This window comes from Pristiophorus japonicus, chromosome 23, assembly GCF_044704955.1.
Source record: "Pristiophorus japonicus isolate sPriJap1 chromosome 23, sPriJap1.hap1, whole genome shotgun sequence".
NCBI classification, from domain to species: domain Eukaryota; kingdom Metazoa; phylum Chordata; class Chondrichthyes; family Pristiophoridae; genus Pristiophorus; species Pristiophorus japonicus.
Window position 1 is genome coordinate 50,812,723 of NC_091999.1, and position 12,864 is coordinate 50,825,586.

At 44.9% G+C, this 12,864-nt stretch overlaps 3 non-coding genes across 3 annotated transcripts; all 3 read right to left on the reverse strand.

Moving 5' to 3' along the window:
* Positions 1-200: 200 nt before the first annotated feature.
* trnas-cga (transfer RNA serine (anticodon CGA)) lies at positions 201-282 on the reverse strand. Its single transcript has one exon. It is a non-coding gene; the product is annotated as a tRNA-Ser (tRNA).
* Positions 283-8,052: 7,770 nt separating this feature from the next.
* trnad-guc (transfer RNA aspartic acid (anticodon GUC)) lies at positions 8,053-8,124 on the reverse strand. The gene has a single exon. It is a non-coding gene; the product is annotated as a tRNA-Asp (tRNA).
* A 1,587-nt stretch (positions 8,125-9,711) lies between these two features.
* Positions 9,712-9,793, reverse strand: trnay-aua (transfer RNA tyrosine (anticodon AUA)). Its single transcript has one exon. It is a non-coding gene; the product is annotated as a tRNA-Tyr (tRNA).
* Positions 9,794-12,864: the final 3,071 nt, after the last annotated feature.

Here is a 12,864-nt window from a genome sequence, read left to right on the forward strand (position 1 = left end):
GATAGACAGGCTGAATCACTGTCGCAACTTTGACTGATTCTTGCGATTTTTTAAACGGATGTATTGTGAATATTGCAGATTAATAAAAATGAGAAACAAATATCAGTGTTGAAAGGTGTGGGATGTTATTCCACTTATCTCATGATCAGTTTGGCAGAGAACTGGTTAAATTGTGAAATGGAATGAAAAATGCTGAGAATCGTAGTCGGCAGGATTAGAACCTGCGCGGGAAAATCCCAATGGATTTCGAGTCCATCGCCTTAACCACTCGGCCACGACTACTGTGTCGCTAGCTTTTTAAACGTTACTCAGATAAAAAATCAGTCATCTATCTCTGTGCAGCAGACGGCCAAAGAATGCTGAAAAAGTCTCCGTTTGCTCAAAATCTGGAAGAGGCAACCTCCTCTACCTGTATTTTCACAGTTCGATGTCGCTCTGGAATTTTTAATATGAATTTTACCAAGAAACAGAAGTAAAATTCGACATTTTGAAACAACTGCCTCCCCGTCGGGGAATTTAACCCCTGTCTCCCGCGTAACAGGCGGGGATACTCACCACTATACTAACGAGGAACTGACCGATACTTGCTCTGTCGGAGCAGGAATCGAGCTGTGAACAGAACTGGACACCATGAGAAGTCGACAGACACATTGCGAGACAGAGACAAACCGACAAACAGGGAGAGACAGACACCGAGATAGAAACAACGATAGACAGAAAGTGTGAGACTGAGAAGGAGAGGCAGAATGGGTGAGAAAAAGACTCAAACACATACAGAGACTGAGATGTGTGTGTGCTCTATTAAGAGAGAGAGGGGAAGAGTGAGAGAAAGTCAATGATAAAGACAGTGACAAGGAGAGAGACAGATAGAGAGAGAGAAAAATAGAGACTAAAACAGAAAATGATGGAAATACTTCTCAGGTTCGAGGCAGGGACTAACAGAGACAGGCAAAGACATGGACAGACCGAAATGGTGGGAAAGAGAGAGCCAGTCAGATAAAGAATCTGAGAGAATCCCATTGGAACAGACGTGGGCACCGTGAGAAAGAGACAGATTGAGAGACTGAGACAAACGGAGAAACAGGGACAGACAGAGTGAGAAAGACTGAGAGAGACAAAGACTCAAACATACAAACACATACACAGCTCTGTGAAGAAAGAGAGAGAGGCAGAGACCGAGCGACACAGATACATTTTACAATTTCATTTCATTATCGGTTCAGAGTGTCACATAGTTATAGAAAATTGTTGATTTAACCGATGAAAATCGGATATCAGTGATCAGAATGGGAGGAAATCCGCGTTAAATTAAATAGATACCAGGATTGGGGAAGAACCCACGCTGGAAAAACCCGTTGAAGTTTAAGGCCAATGCCATAACCACTCGGCTATGCTGGTCCTGTGAGAGTTTGGATTGTGTCTCTGTGACAAACTGGGCTTCAACCCCAATCCCACATACAAACACATGCACATAGTCTTTTAGTGAGCATTTACGAACATTTTTAGGAATATTGACACGGGGGCAACTCTCCTACTCTGTTTCGAGAAATGCTCTGGGACCTTTCATATCCACTCGAGGTTGCAGACGGAGCTTCAATTTAACATTTCATCCGAAAGTCAACAGCTTCAACATTGCAAAATTCCCCAAGTGCTGCACTTGAGTGTTAGCCAAGATGATATGCTCAATTCCAAGGAGTGCGACTTGAACACACAAACTCCTGATTCAGTCGAGAATGCTGCCACTGAACCAAAGCCGATACAAAAGTTCACAACCGTATTATTTTCCCTAAGTCTTTTTTATAAGTTTCAGGACATACTAAATTTATGGTGATGATTTCCACAGACAATTGCACATATACAGAGACAAAAATAGAGATAGACAGACACAGAGAGACACACACACATAACCAAAAATTTACACGCACCAACAGGCATGCACAAATGCCTTAGACCTCTCGAGGGATAGACAGGCTGAATCACTGTCGCAGCTTTGACTGATTTTTGCGATTTTTTAAACGGATGTATCATGAATATTGCAGTTTAATAAAAATGAGAAACAAATGTCAGTGTTGAAAGGTGTGGGACGTTAATCCATCTATCTCATGATCAGTTTGGCAGAGAACTGGTTACATTGTGAAATGGAATGAAAAATGCTGAGAATCGTAGTCAGCAGGATTCGAACCTGCACGGGAAAATCCCAATCCCATCGCCTTAACCACTCGGCCACGACTACTGCGTCGCTGGCTTTTTAAACGTTACTCAGAAAAAAAATCAGTCATCTATCTCTGTGCAGCAGACGGCCAAAGAATGCTGAAAAAGTCTCCGTTTGCTCAAAATCTGGAAGAGACAAACTCTTCGGCGGCAGTCGGGAGCAGCGTCGAGGAGGTGCGTGGTGAGGCCTATAAAAGGCACAGCAGGGAGTCCGGGGCCCAGTGTCGGCGGCAGTCGGGAGCAGCGTCGAGGAGGTGCGTGGTGAGGCCTATAAAAGGCACAGCAGGGAGTCCGGGGCCCAGTGTCGGAGGCAGTCGGGAGCAGCGTCGAGGAGGTGCGTGGTGAGGCCTATAAAAGGCGGGACTTGTGCAGCTACAGGGAGAAGGCAAAAAGGATGTAGAAAGAAATCAAAAGGTGACGTCACAGCCAAGAGGGTAAGTGATTGGCTTGTGATTGGTGAGTAGTTTTTCTTTTTTCTCTTCTATATCAGTGAGTAACGTTTAACATTGTTGTTGCCAATTTAAGTGTATATAAGGGTTAAATCATGGCAGGAGAGCTCGGTCGGGTGTTATGCTCCTCCTGTACCATGTGGGAACTCGGGGACACTTCCGGTGTCCCTGACGATTACGTGTGCGGGAAGTGTATCCGCCTCCAGCTCCTGACAGACCGTGTTGCGGAGTTGGAGCTGAGGGTGGATTCACTCTGGAGCATCCACGATGCTGAGAATGACGTGAGTATCACGTGTAGCGAGTTGGTCGTACCACAGGGAAAGGGTCCACAGCCAGATAGGGAATGGAAGACCAACAGGAAGAGCAGTGCAAGGAAGGTAGTGCAGGAGTCCCCTGTGGTCATCCCCATGCAAAACAGATACACAGCTTTGGATACTGTTGAGGGGGATGACTCATCAGGGGAGGGCAGCAGCAGCCAAGTTCATGGCACCGTGGCTGGCTCTGCTGCACAGGAGGGCAGGAAAAAGAGTGGGAGAGCAATAGTGATTGGGGATTCAATGGTGAGGGGAATAGATAGGCGTTTCTGCGGCCGCAACCGAGACTCCAGGATGATATGTTGCCTCCCTGGTGCAAGGGTCAAGGATGTCTCGGAGCGGGTGCAGGACATTCTAAAAAGGGAGGGAGAACAGCCAGTTGTCGTGGTGCACATTGGTACCAACGACATAGGTAAAAAGAGGGATGAGGTCCTACGAAACGAATTTAAGGAGCTAGGAGCTAAATTAAAAAGTAGGACCTCAAAAGTAGTAATCTCGGGATTGCTACCAGTGCCACGTGATAGTCAGAGTAGGAATCGCAGGATAGCGCAGATCAATACGTGGCTTGAGCAGTGGTGCAACAGGGAGGGATTCAAATTCCTGGGGCATTGGAACCGGTTCTGGGGGAGGTGGGACCAGTACAAACCGGACGGTCTGCACCTGGGCAGGACCGGAACCAATGTCCTAGGGGGAGTGTTTGCTAGTGCTGTTGGGGAGGATTTAAACTGATATGGCAGGGAGATGGGAACCAATGCAGGGAGACAGAGGGAAACAAAGAAGAGGCAAAAGCAAAAGACAGAAAGGAGATGAGGAAAAGTGGAGGGCAGAGAAACCCAAGGCAAAGAACAAAAAGGTCCACTGTACAGCAACATTCTAAAAGGACAAAGGGTTTTAAAAGAACAAGCCTGAAGGCTTTGTGTCTTAATGCAAGGAGTATCCGCAATAAAGTGGATGAATTAACTGTGCAAATAGATGTTAACAAATATGATGTGATTGGGATTACGGAGACGTGGCTCCAGGATGATCAGGGCTGGGAACTCAACATCCAGGGGTATTCAACATTCAGGAAAGATAGAATAAAAGGAAAAGGAGGTGGGGGAGCATTGCTGGTTAAGGAGCAAATTAAGGCAATAGTTCGGAAGGACATTAGCTTGGATGATGTGGAATCTATATGGGTAGAGCTGCAGAATACCAAAGGACAAAAAACGTTAGTGGGAGTTGTGTACAGACCTCCAAACAGTAGTAGTGATGTTGGGGAGGGCATCAAACATGAAATTAGGGGTGCGTGCAATAAAGGTGCAGCAGTTATAATGGGTGACTTTAATATGCACATAGATTGGGTTAACCAAACTGGAAGCAATACGGTAGAGGAGGATTTCCTGGAGTGCATAAGGGATGTTTATTTAGACCAATATGTCGAGGAACCAACTAGGGGGGAGGCCATCTTAGACTGGGTGTTGTGTAATGAGAGAGGATTAATTAGCAATCTCGTTGTGCGAGGCCCCTTGGGGAAGAATGACCATAATATGGTGGAATTCTGCATTGGGATGGAGAATGAAACAGTTAATTCAGAGACCATGGTCCAGAACTTAAAGAAGGCTAACTTTGAAGGTATGAGGCGTGAATTGGCTAGGATAGATTGGCGAATGATACTGAAGGGGTTGACTGTGGATGGGCAATGGCAGACATTTAGAGACCGCATGGATGAACTACAACAATTGTACATTCCTGTCTGTCGTAAAAGTAAAAAAGAGAAGGTGGCTCAACCGTGGCTATCAAGGGAAATCAGGGATAGCATTAAAGCCAAGGAAGTGGCATACAAATTGGCCAGAAATAGCAGAGAACCCGGGGACTGGGAGAAATTTAGAACTCAGCAGAGGAGGACAAAGGGTTTGATTAGGGCAGGGAAAATGGAGTACGAGAAGAAGCTTGCAGGGAACATTAAGACGGATTGCAAAAGTTTCTATAGATATGTAAAGAGAAAAAGGTTAGTAAAGACAAACGTAGGTCCCCTGCAGTCAGAATCAGGGGAAGTCATAACGGGGAACAAAGAAATGGCGGACCAATTGAACAAGTACTTTGGTTCGGTATTCACTGAGGAGGACACAAACAACCTTCCGGATATAAAAGGAGTCGGAGGGTCTACTAAGGAGGAGGAACTGAGGAAAATCCTTATTAGTCGGGAAATTGTGTTGGGGAAATTGATGGGATTGAAGGCCGATAAATCCTCAGGGCCTGATGGACTGCATCCCAGAGTACTTAAGGAGGTGGCCTTGGAAATAGTGGATGCATTGACAGTCATTTTCCAACATTCCATTGACTCTGGATCAGTTCCTATGGAGTGGAGGGTAGCCAATGTAACCCCACTTTTTAAAAAAGGAGGGAGAGAGAAAACAGGGAATTACAGACCGGTCAGCCTGACATCGGTAGTGGGTAAAATGATGGAATCAATTATTAAGGATGTCATCGCAGTGCATTTGGAAAGAGGTAATATGATAGGTCCAAGTCAGCATGGATTTGTGAAAGGGAAATCATGCTTGACAAATCTTCTGGAATTTTTTGAGGATGTTTCCAGTAGAGTGGACAAAGGAGAACCAGTTGATGTGGTATATTTGGACTTTCAGAAGGCTTTCGACAAGGTCCCACACAAGAGATTAATGTGCAAAGTTAAAGCACATGGGATTGGGGGTAGTGTGCTGACATGGATTGAGAACTGGTTGTCAGACAGGAAGCAAAGAGTAGGAGTACATGGGGACTTTTCAGAATGGCAGGCAGTGACTAGTGGGGTACCGCAAGGTACTTTGCTGGGGCCCCAGCTGTTTACACTGTACATTAATGATTTAGACGAGGGGATTACATAGAAACATAGAAACATAGAAAATAGGTGCAGGAGTAGGCCATTTAGCACTTCTAGCCTGCACCGCCATTCAATGAGTTCATGGCTGAACATGAAACTTCAGTACCCCCTTCCTGCTTTCTCGCCATAACCCTTGATCCCCCGAGTAGTAAGGACTTCATCTAACTCCCTTTTGAATATATTTAGTGAATTGGCCTCAACTACTTTCTGTGGTAGAGAATTCCACAGGTTCACCACTCTCTGGGTGAAGAAGTTTCTCCTCATCTCGGTCCTAAATGGCTTACCCCTTATCCTCAGACTGTGACCCCTGGTTCTGGACTTCCCCAACATTGGGAACATTCTTTCTGCATCTAACCTGTCTAAACCCGTCAGAATTTTAAACGTTTCTATGAGATCCCCTCTCATTCTTCTGAACTCCAGTGAATACAAGCCCAGTTGATCCAATCTTTCTTGATAGATCAGTCCCGCCATCCCGGGAATCAGTCTGGTGAACCTTCGCTGCACTCCCTCAATAGCAAGAATGTCCTTCCTCAAGTTAGGAGACCAAAACTGTACACAATACTCCAGGTGTGGCCTCACCAAGGCCCTGTACAACTGTAGCAACACCTCCCTGCCCTTGAACTCAAATCCCCTCGCTATGAAGGCCAACATGCCATTTGCTTTCTTAACCGCCTGCTGTACCTGCATGCCAACCTTCAATGACTGATGTACCATGACACCCAGGTCTCGTTGCACCTTCCCTTTTCCTAATCTGTCACCATTCAGATAATAGTCTGTCTCTCTGTTTTTAGCACCAAAGTGGATAACCTCACATTTATCCACATTATACTTCATCTGCCATGCATTTGCCCACTCACCTAACCTATCCAAGTCACTCTGCAGCCTAATAGCATCCTCCTCGCAGCTCACACTGCCACCCAACTTAGTATCATCCGCAAATTTGGAGATACTGCATTTAATCCCCTCGTCTAAATCATTAATGTACAATGTAAACAGCTGGGGCCCCAGCACAGAACCTTGCGGCACTCCACTAGTCACTGCCTGCCATTCTGAAAAGTACCCGTTTACTCCTACTCTTTGCTTCCTGTCTGACAACCAGTTCTCAATCCACATCAGCACACTACCCCCAATCCCATGTGCTTTAACTTTGCACATTAATCTCTTGTGTGGGACCACACAATGTAGTATCTCCAAATTTGCGGATGACACTAAGTTGGGTGGCAGTGTGAGCTGCAAGGAGGATTCTATGAGGCTGCAGAGCGACTTGGATAGGTTAGGTGAGTGGGCAAATGCATGGCAGATGAAGTATAATGTGGATAAATGTGAGGTTATCCACTTTGGTGGTAAAAACAGAGAGACAGACTATTATCTGAATGGTGACAGATTAGGAAAAGGGCAGGTGCAAAGAGACCTGGGTGTCATGGTACATCAGTCATTGAAGGTTGGCATGCAGGTACAGCAGGCGGTTAAGAAAGCAAATGGCATGTTGGCCTTCATAGCGAGGGGATTTGAGTACAAGGGCAGTGAGGTGTTGCTACAATTGTACAGGGTCTTGGTGAGGCCACACCTGGAGTATTGTGTACAGTTTTGGTCTCCTAACCTGAGGAAGGAGATTCTTACTATTGAGGGAGTGCAGCTAACGTTTACCAGACTGATTCCCGGGATGGCGGGACTGACCTATCAAGAAAGACTGGATCAACTGGGCTTGTATTCACTGGAGTTCAGAAGAATGAGAGGGGACCTCATAGAAACGTTTAAAATTCTGACGGGGTTAGACAGGTTAGATGCAGGAAGAATGTTCCCAATGTTGGGAAAGTCCAGAACCAGGGGACACAGTCTAAGGATAAGGGGGAAGCCATTTAGGACCGAGATGAGGAGGAATTTCTTCACCCAGAGAGTGGTGAACCTGTGGAATTCTCTACCACAGAAAGTTGTTGAGGCCAATTCACTAAATATATTCAAAAATGAGTTAGATGAAGTCCTTACTACTCGGGGAATCAAGGGGTATGGTGAGAAAGCAGGAATGTGGTACTGAAGTTGCATGTTCAGCCATGAACTCATTGAATGGCGGTGCAGGCAAGAAGGGCCGAATGGCCTACTCCTGCACTTATTTTCGATGTTTCCTCTACTTGTATTTTCACAGTTCGATATAGCTCTGTAATTTTTAATATGTATCTCGACCAAGAAACAGAAGTAAAGTTCAACGTTTTGAAACAACTGCCTCCCCGTCGGGGAATTGAACCCCGGTCTCCCGCGTGACAGACGGGGATACTCACCACTATACTAACGAGGAACTGACGGATACTTGCTCTGTCGGAGCAGGAATCGAGCTGTGAACAGAACTGGACAACATGAGAAGTCGACAGACACATTGCGAGACAGAGACAAACCGACAAACAGGGAGAGACATACACCGAAATAGAAACAACGAGAGACAGAAAGTGTGAGACTGAGAAGGAGAGGCAGAATGGGTGAGAAAAAGACTCAAACACATACAGAGACTGAGATGTGTGTGTGTGTGATCTATTAAGAGAGAGAGGGAAACAGTGATAGGAAGTCAATGATAAAGACAGTGACAAGGAGAGAGACAGATATAGAGAGTGAAATCGAGACTAAAACAGAAAATGATGGAAACACTTCTCAGGTTCGAGGCAGGGACTAACAGAGACAGGCAAAGACATGGACAGACCGAAATGATGGGAAAGAGAGAGCCAGTCAGACAAAGAATCTGAGAGAATCCCATTGGAACAGACGTGGGCACCGTGAGAAAGAGACAGATTGAGAGACTGAGACAAACGGAGAAACAGGGACAGACAGAGTGAGAAAGACCGAGAGAGACAAAGACTCAGACATACAAACACATACACAGCTCTGTGAAGAGAGAGAGAGAGGCAGAGACCGAGCGACACAGATACATTTTACAATTTCATTTCATTATCGGTTCAGAGTGTCACATAGTTACAGAAAATTGTTGATTCAACCGATGAAAATCGGTTATCACTGATCAGAATGGGAGGAAATCCGCGTTAAATTAAATAGATACCAGGATTTGGGAAGAACCCACGCTGGAAAAACCCGTTGAAGTTTAAGGCCAACGCCATAACCACTCGGCTATGCTGGTCCTGTGAGAGTTTGGATTGTGTCTCTGTGACAAACTGGGCTTCAACACCAACCCCACATACAAACACATGCACATAGTCTTTTAGTGAGCATTTACGAACATTTTTAGGAATATTGACACGGGGGCAACTCTCCGACTCTGTTTCGAGAAATGCTCTGGGACCTTTCATATCCACTCGAGGTTGCAGACGGAGCTTCAACTTAACATTTCATCCGAAAGTCAACAGCTTCAACATTGCAAAATTCCCCAAGTGCTGCACTTGAGTGTTAGCCAAGATGATATGCTCAATTCCAAGTAGTGCGACTTGAACACACAAACTCCTGATTCAGTCGAGAATGCTGCCACAGAACCAAATCTGATACAAAAGATCACAACCGTATTATTTTCCCCAAGTCTTATTTATAAGTTCCAGGACATACCAAATTCATGGTGATGATTTCCACAGATAGTTGCACATATACAGAGACAAAAATAGAGATAGACAGACACAGAGACACATACATAACCAAAAATTTACACGCACCAACGGGCATGCACAGATGCCTTCGACATCTCGAGGGATTGACAGGCTGAATCACTGTCGCAAATTTGACTGATTTTTGCGATTTTTTAAACGGATGTATGGTGAATATTGCAGATTAATGAAAATGAGAAACAAATGTCAGTGTTGAAAGGTGTGGGACGTTATTCCATTTATCTCATGATCACTTTGGCAGAGAACTGGTTAAATTGTGAAAGGGAATGAAAAATGCTGAGAATCGTAGTCGGCAGGATTTGAACCTGCGCGGAAAAATCCCAATGGATTTATAGTCCATCGCCTTAACCACTCGGCCACGACTACTGTGTCGCTGGCTTTTTAAACGTCACTCAGAAAAAAATCAGTCATCTATCTCTGTGCAGCAGACGGCCAAAGAATCCTGAAAATGTCTCCGTTTGCTCAAAATCTGGAAGAGGCAAACTCCTCGACCTGTATTTTCACAGTTCGATGTCGCTCTGGAATTTTTAATATGTATCTTACCAAGAAACAGAAGTAAAATTTAACATTTGAAACAACTGCCTCCCCGTCGGGGAATTGAATGCTGGTCTCCCGCGTGACAGGCGGGGATACTCACCACTATACTAACGAGGAACTGACGGGAACCTGCTCTGTCGGAGCAGGAATCGAGCTGTGAACAGAACTGGACACCATGAGAAGTCGACAGACACATTGAGAGACAGAGATAAACCGACAAACAGGGAGAGACAGACACCGAGATAGAAACAACGAGAGACAGAAAGTGTGAGAAAAAGAATGGGTGAGATAAAGACTCAAACACATACAGAGACAGAGATGTGTGTGTCTGGGATCTATTAAGAGAGAGAGGGAAAGAGTGAGAGAAAGACAATGATAAAGACAGTGACAAGGAGAGAGACAGATAGGGAGAGAGAGCGATAGAGACTAAAACAGAAAATGATGGAAATACTTCTCAGGTTCGAGGCAGGGACTAACAGAGACAGGCAAAGACATGGACAGACCGAAATGATGGGAAAGAGAGATCCGGTCAGAAAAAGAATCTGAGAGAATCCCATTGGAACAGACGTAGGCACCGTGAGAAAGAGACAGATTGAGAGACTGAGACAAACGGAGAAACAGGGACAGACAGAGTGAGTCAGACTGAGAGAGACAAAGACTCAAACATAAAAACACATACACAGCTCTGTGAAGAGAGAGTGAGAGGCAGAGACCGAGCGACACAGATACATTTCATAATTTCATTTCATTATCGGTTCAGAGTGTCACATAGTTACAGAAAATTGTTGATTCAACCGATGAAAATCGGATATCACTGATCAGAATGGGAGCAAATCCGTGTTAAATTAAATAGATACCAGGAGTGGGGAAGAACCCACGCTGGAAAAACCCTTTGAAGTTTAAGGCCAACGCCTTAACCACTCGGCTATGCTGGTCCTGTGAGAGCTTGGATTGTGTCTCTGTGACAAACTGGGCTTCAACACCAACCCCACATACAAACACATGCACATAGTCTTTTAGTGAGCATTTACGAACATTTTTAGGAATATTGACACGGGGGCAACTCTCCGACTCTGTTTCGAGAAATGCTCTGGGACCGTTCATATCCACCCGAGGGTGCAGACGGAGCTTCAATTTAACATTTCATTGGAAAGTCAACAGCTTCAACATTGCAAAATTCCCTGCACTTGAGTGTTAGCCAAGATGATATGCTCAAGTCCAAGGAGTGCGACTTGAACACACAAAGTCCTGATTCAGTCGAGAATTCTGCCACTGAACCAAAGCCAATACAAAAGTTCACAACCGTATTATTTTCCCCAAGTGTTTTGTATAAGTTCCAGGACATACCAAATTGATGGTGATGATTTCCACAGATAGTTGCACATATACAGAGACAAAAATAGAGATAGACAGACACAGAGACACACACACATAACCAATACATTTCACACACCAACGGGCATGTACAGATGCCTTAGACATCTCGAGCGATAGACAGGCTGAATCACTGTCGCAACTTTGACTGATTTTTGCGATTTTTTAAACAGATGTATCGTGAATATTGCAGATTAATAAAAATGAGACACAAATGTCAGTGTTGAAAGGTGTGGGACGTTATTCCATCTATCTCAGGATCAGTTTGGCAGAGAACTGGTTAAATTGTGAAATAGAATGAAAAATGCTGCGAATCGTAGTCGGCAGGATTCGCACCTGCGCGGGATAACCCAATGGATTTCTAGTCTATCGCCTTAACCACTCGGCCACGACTACTGTGTCGCTGGCTTTTTAAACGTTACTCAGAAAAAAAAATCAGTCATCTATCTCTGTGCAGCAGACGGCCAAAGAATCCTGAAAAAGTCTCCGTTTGCTCAAAATCTGGAAGAGGCAAACTCCTCTACCTGTATTTTCACAGTTCGATACAGCTCTGGAATTTTTAATATGTATCTCTACCAAGAAACAGAAGTAAAATCCAACGTTTTGAAACAACTGCCTCCCATCGGGGAATTGAACCCCGGTCTCCCGCGTGACAGGCAGGAATACTCACCACTATACTAACGAGGAACTGACGAGGAACTGACGGGTACCTGCTCTGTCGGAGCAGGAATCGAGCTGTGAACAGAACTGGACACCATGAGAAGTCGACAGACACATTGAGAGACAAAGACAAACCGACAAACAGGGAAAGACAGACACCGATATAGAAACAACAAGAGACAGAAAGTGTGAGACTGAGAAGGAGAGGCAGAATGGGTGAGAAAAAGACTCAAACACATACAGAGACAGAGATGTGTGTGTGTGTGATCTATTAAGAGCGAGAGGGAAAGAGTGAGAGAAAGACAATGATATCGACAGTGACAAGGAGAGAGACAGATAGAGAGAGAGAGAGAGAGAGATAGAGACTAAAACAGAAAATGATGGAAATACTTCTCAGGTTCGAGGCAGGGACTAACAGAGACAGGCAAAGACATGGACAGACCGAAATGATGGGAAAGAGAGAAGTGCATGACCTCACACTTTCCAACATTATACTCCGTCTGACAAATTTTTGCCCATTCATTTAGGCTGTCTATTTTCTTTGTCAGGTTTTTTGTGTCCTCACAGATTGCTTTTCCTCCCATCGTTGTATCGTCAGCAAACTTGGCTTCGTTACACTCAGTACCTTCTTCCAAATCGTTAATATAGATCGTCAATATTTGAGAGCCCAGCACTGATCCCTGCAGCAACCCACTAGTTACTGGTTGCCAACCCAAGAATGAACCATTTATCCCGACACTCTGTATTCTTTTCGTTAGCCAATCCTCTATACATGCTAATATATTACCCCCAACCTCCTGAACTTTATCTTGTGCAGTAGCCTTTTATGTGGCACCTTGACAAATGCCTTCTGCAAGACCAAATAC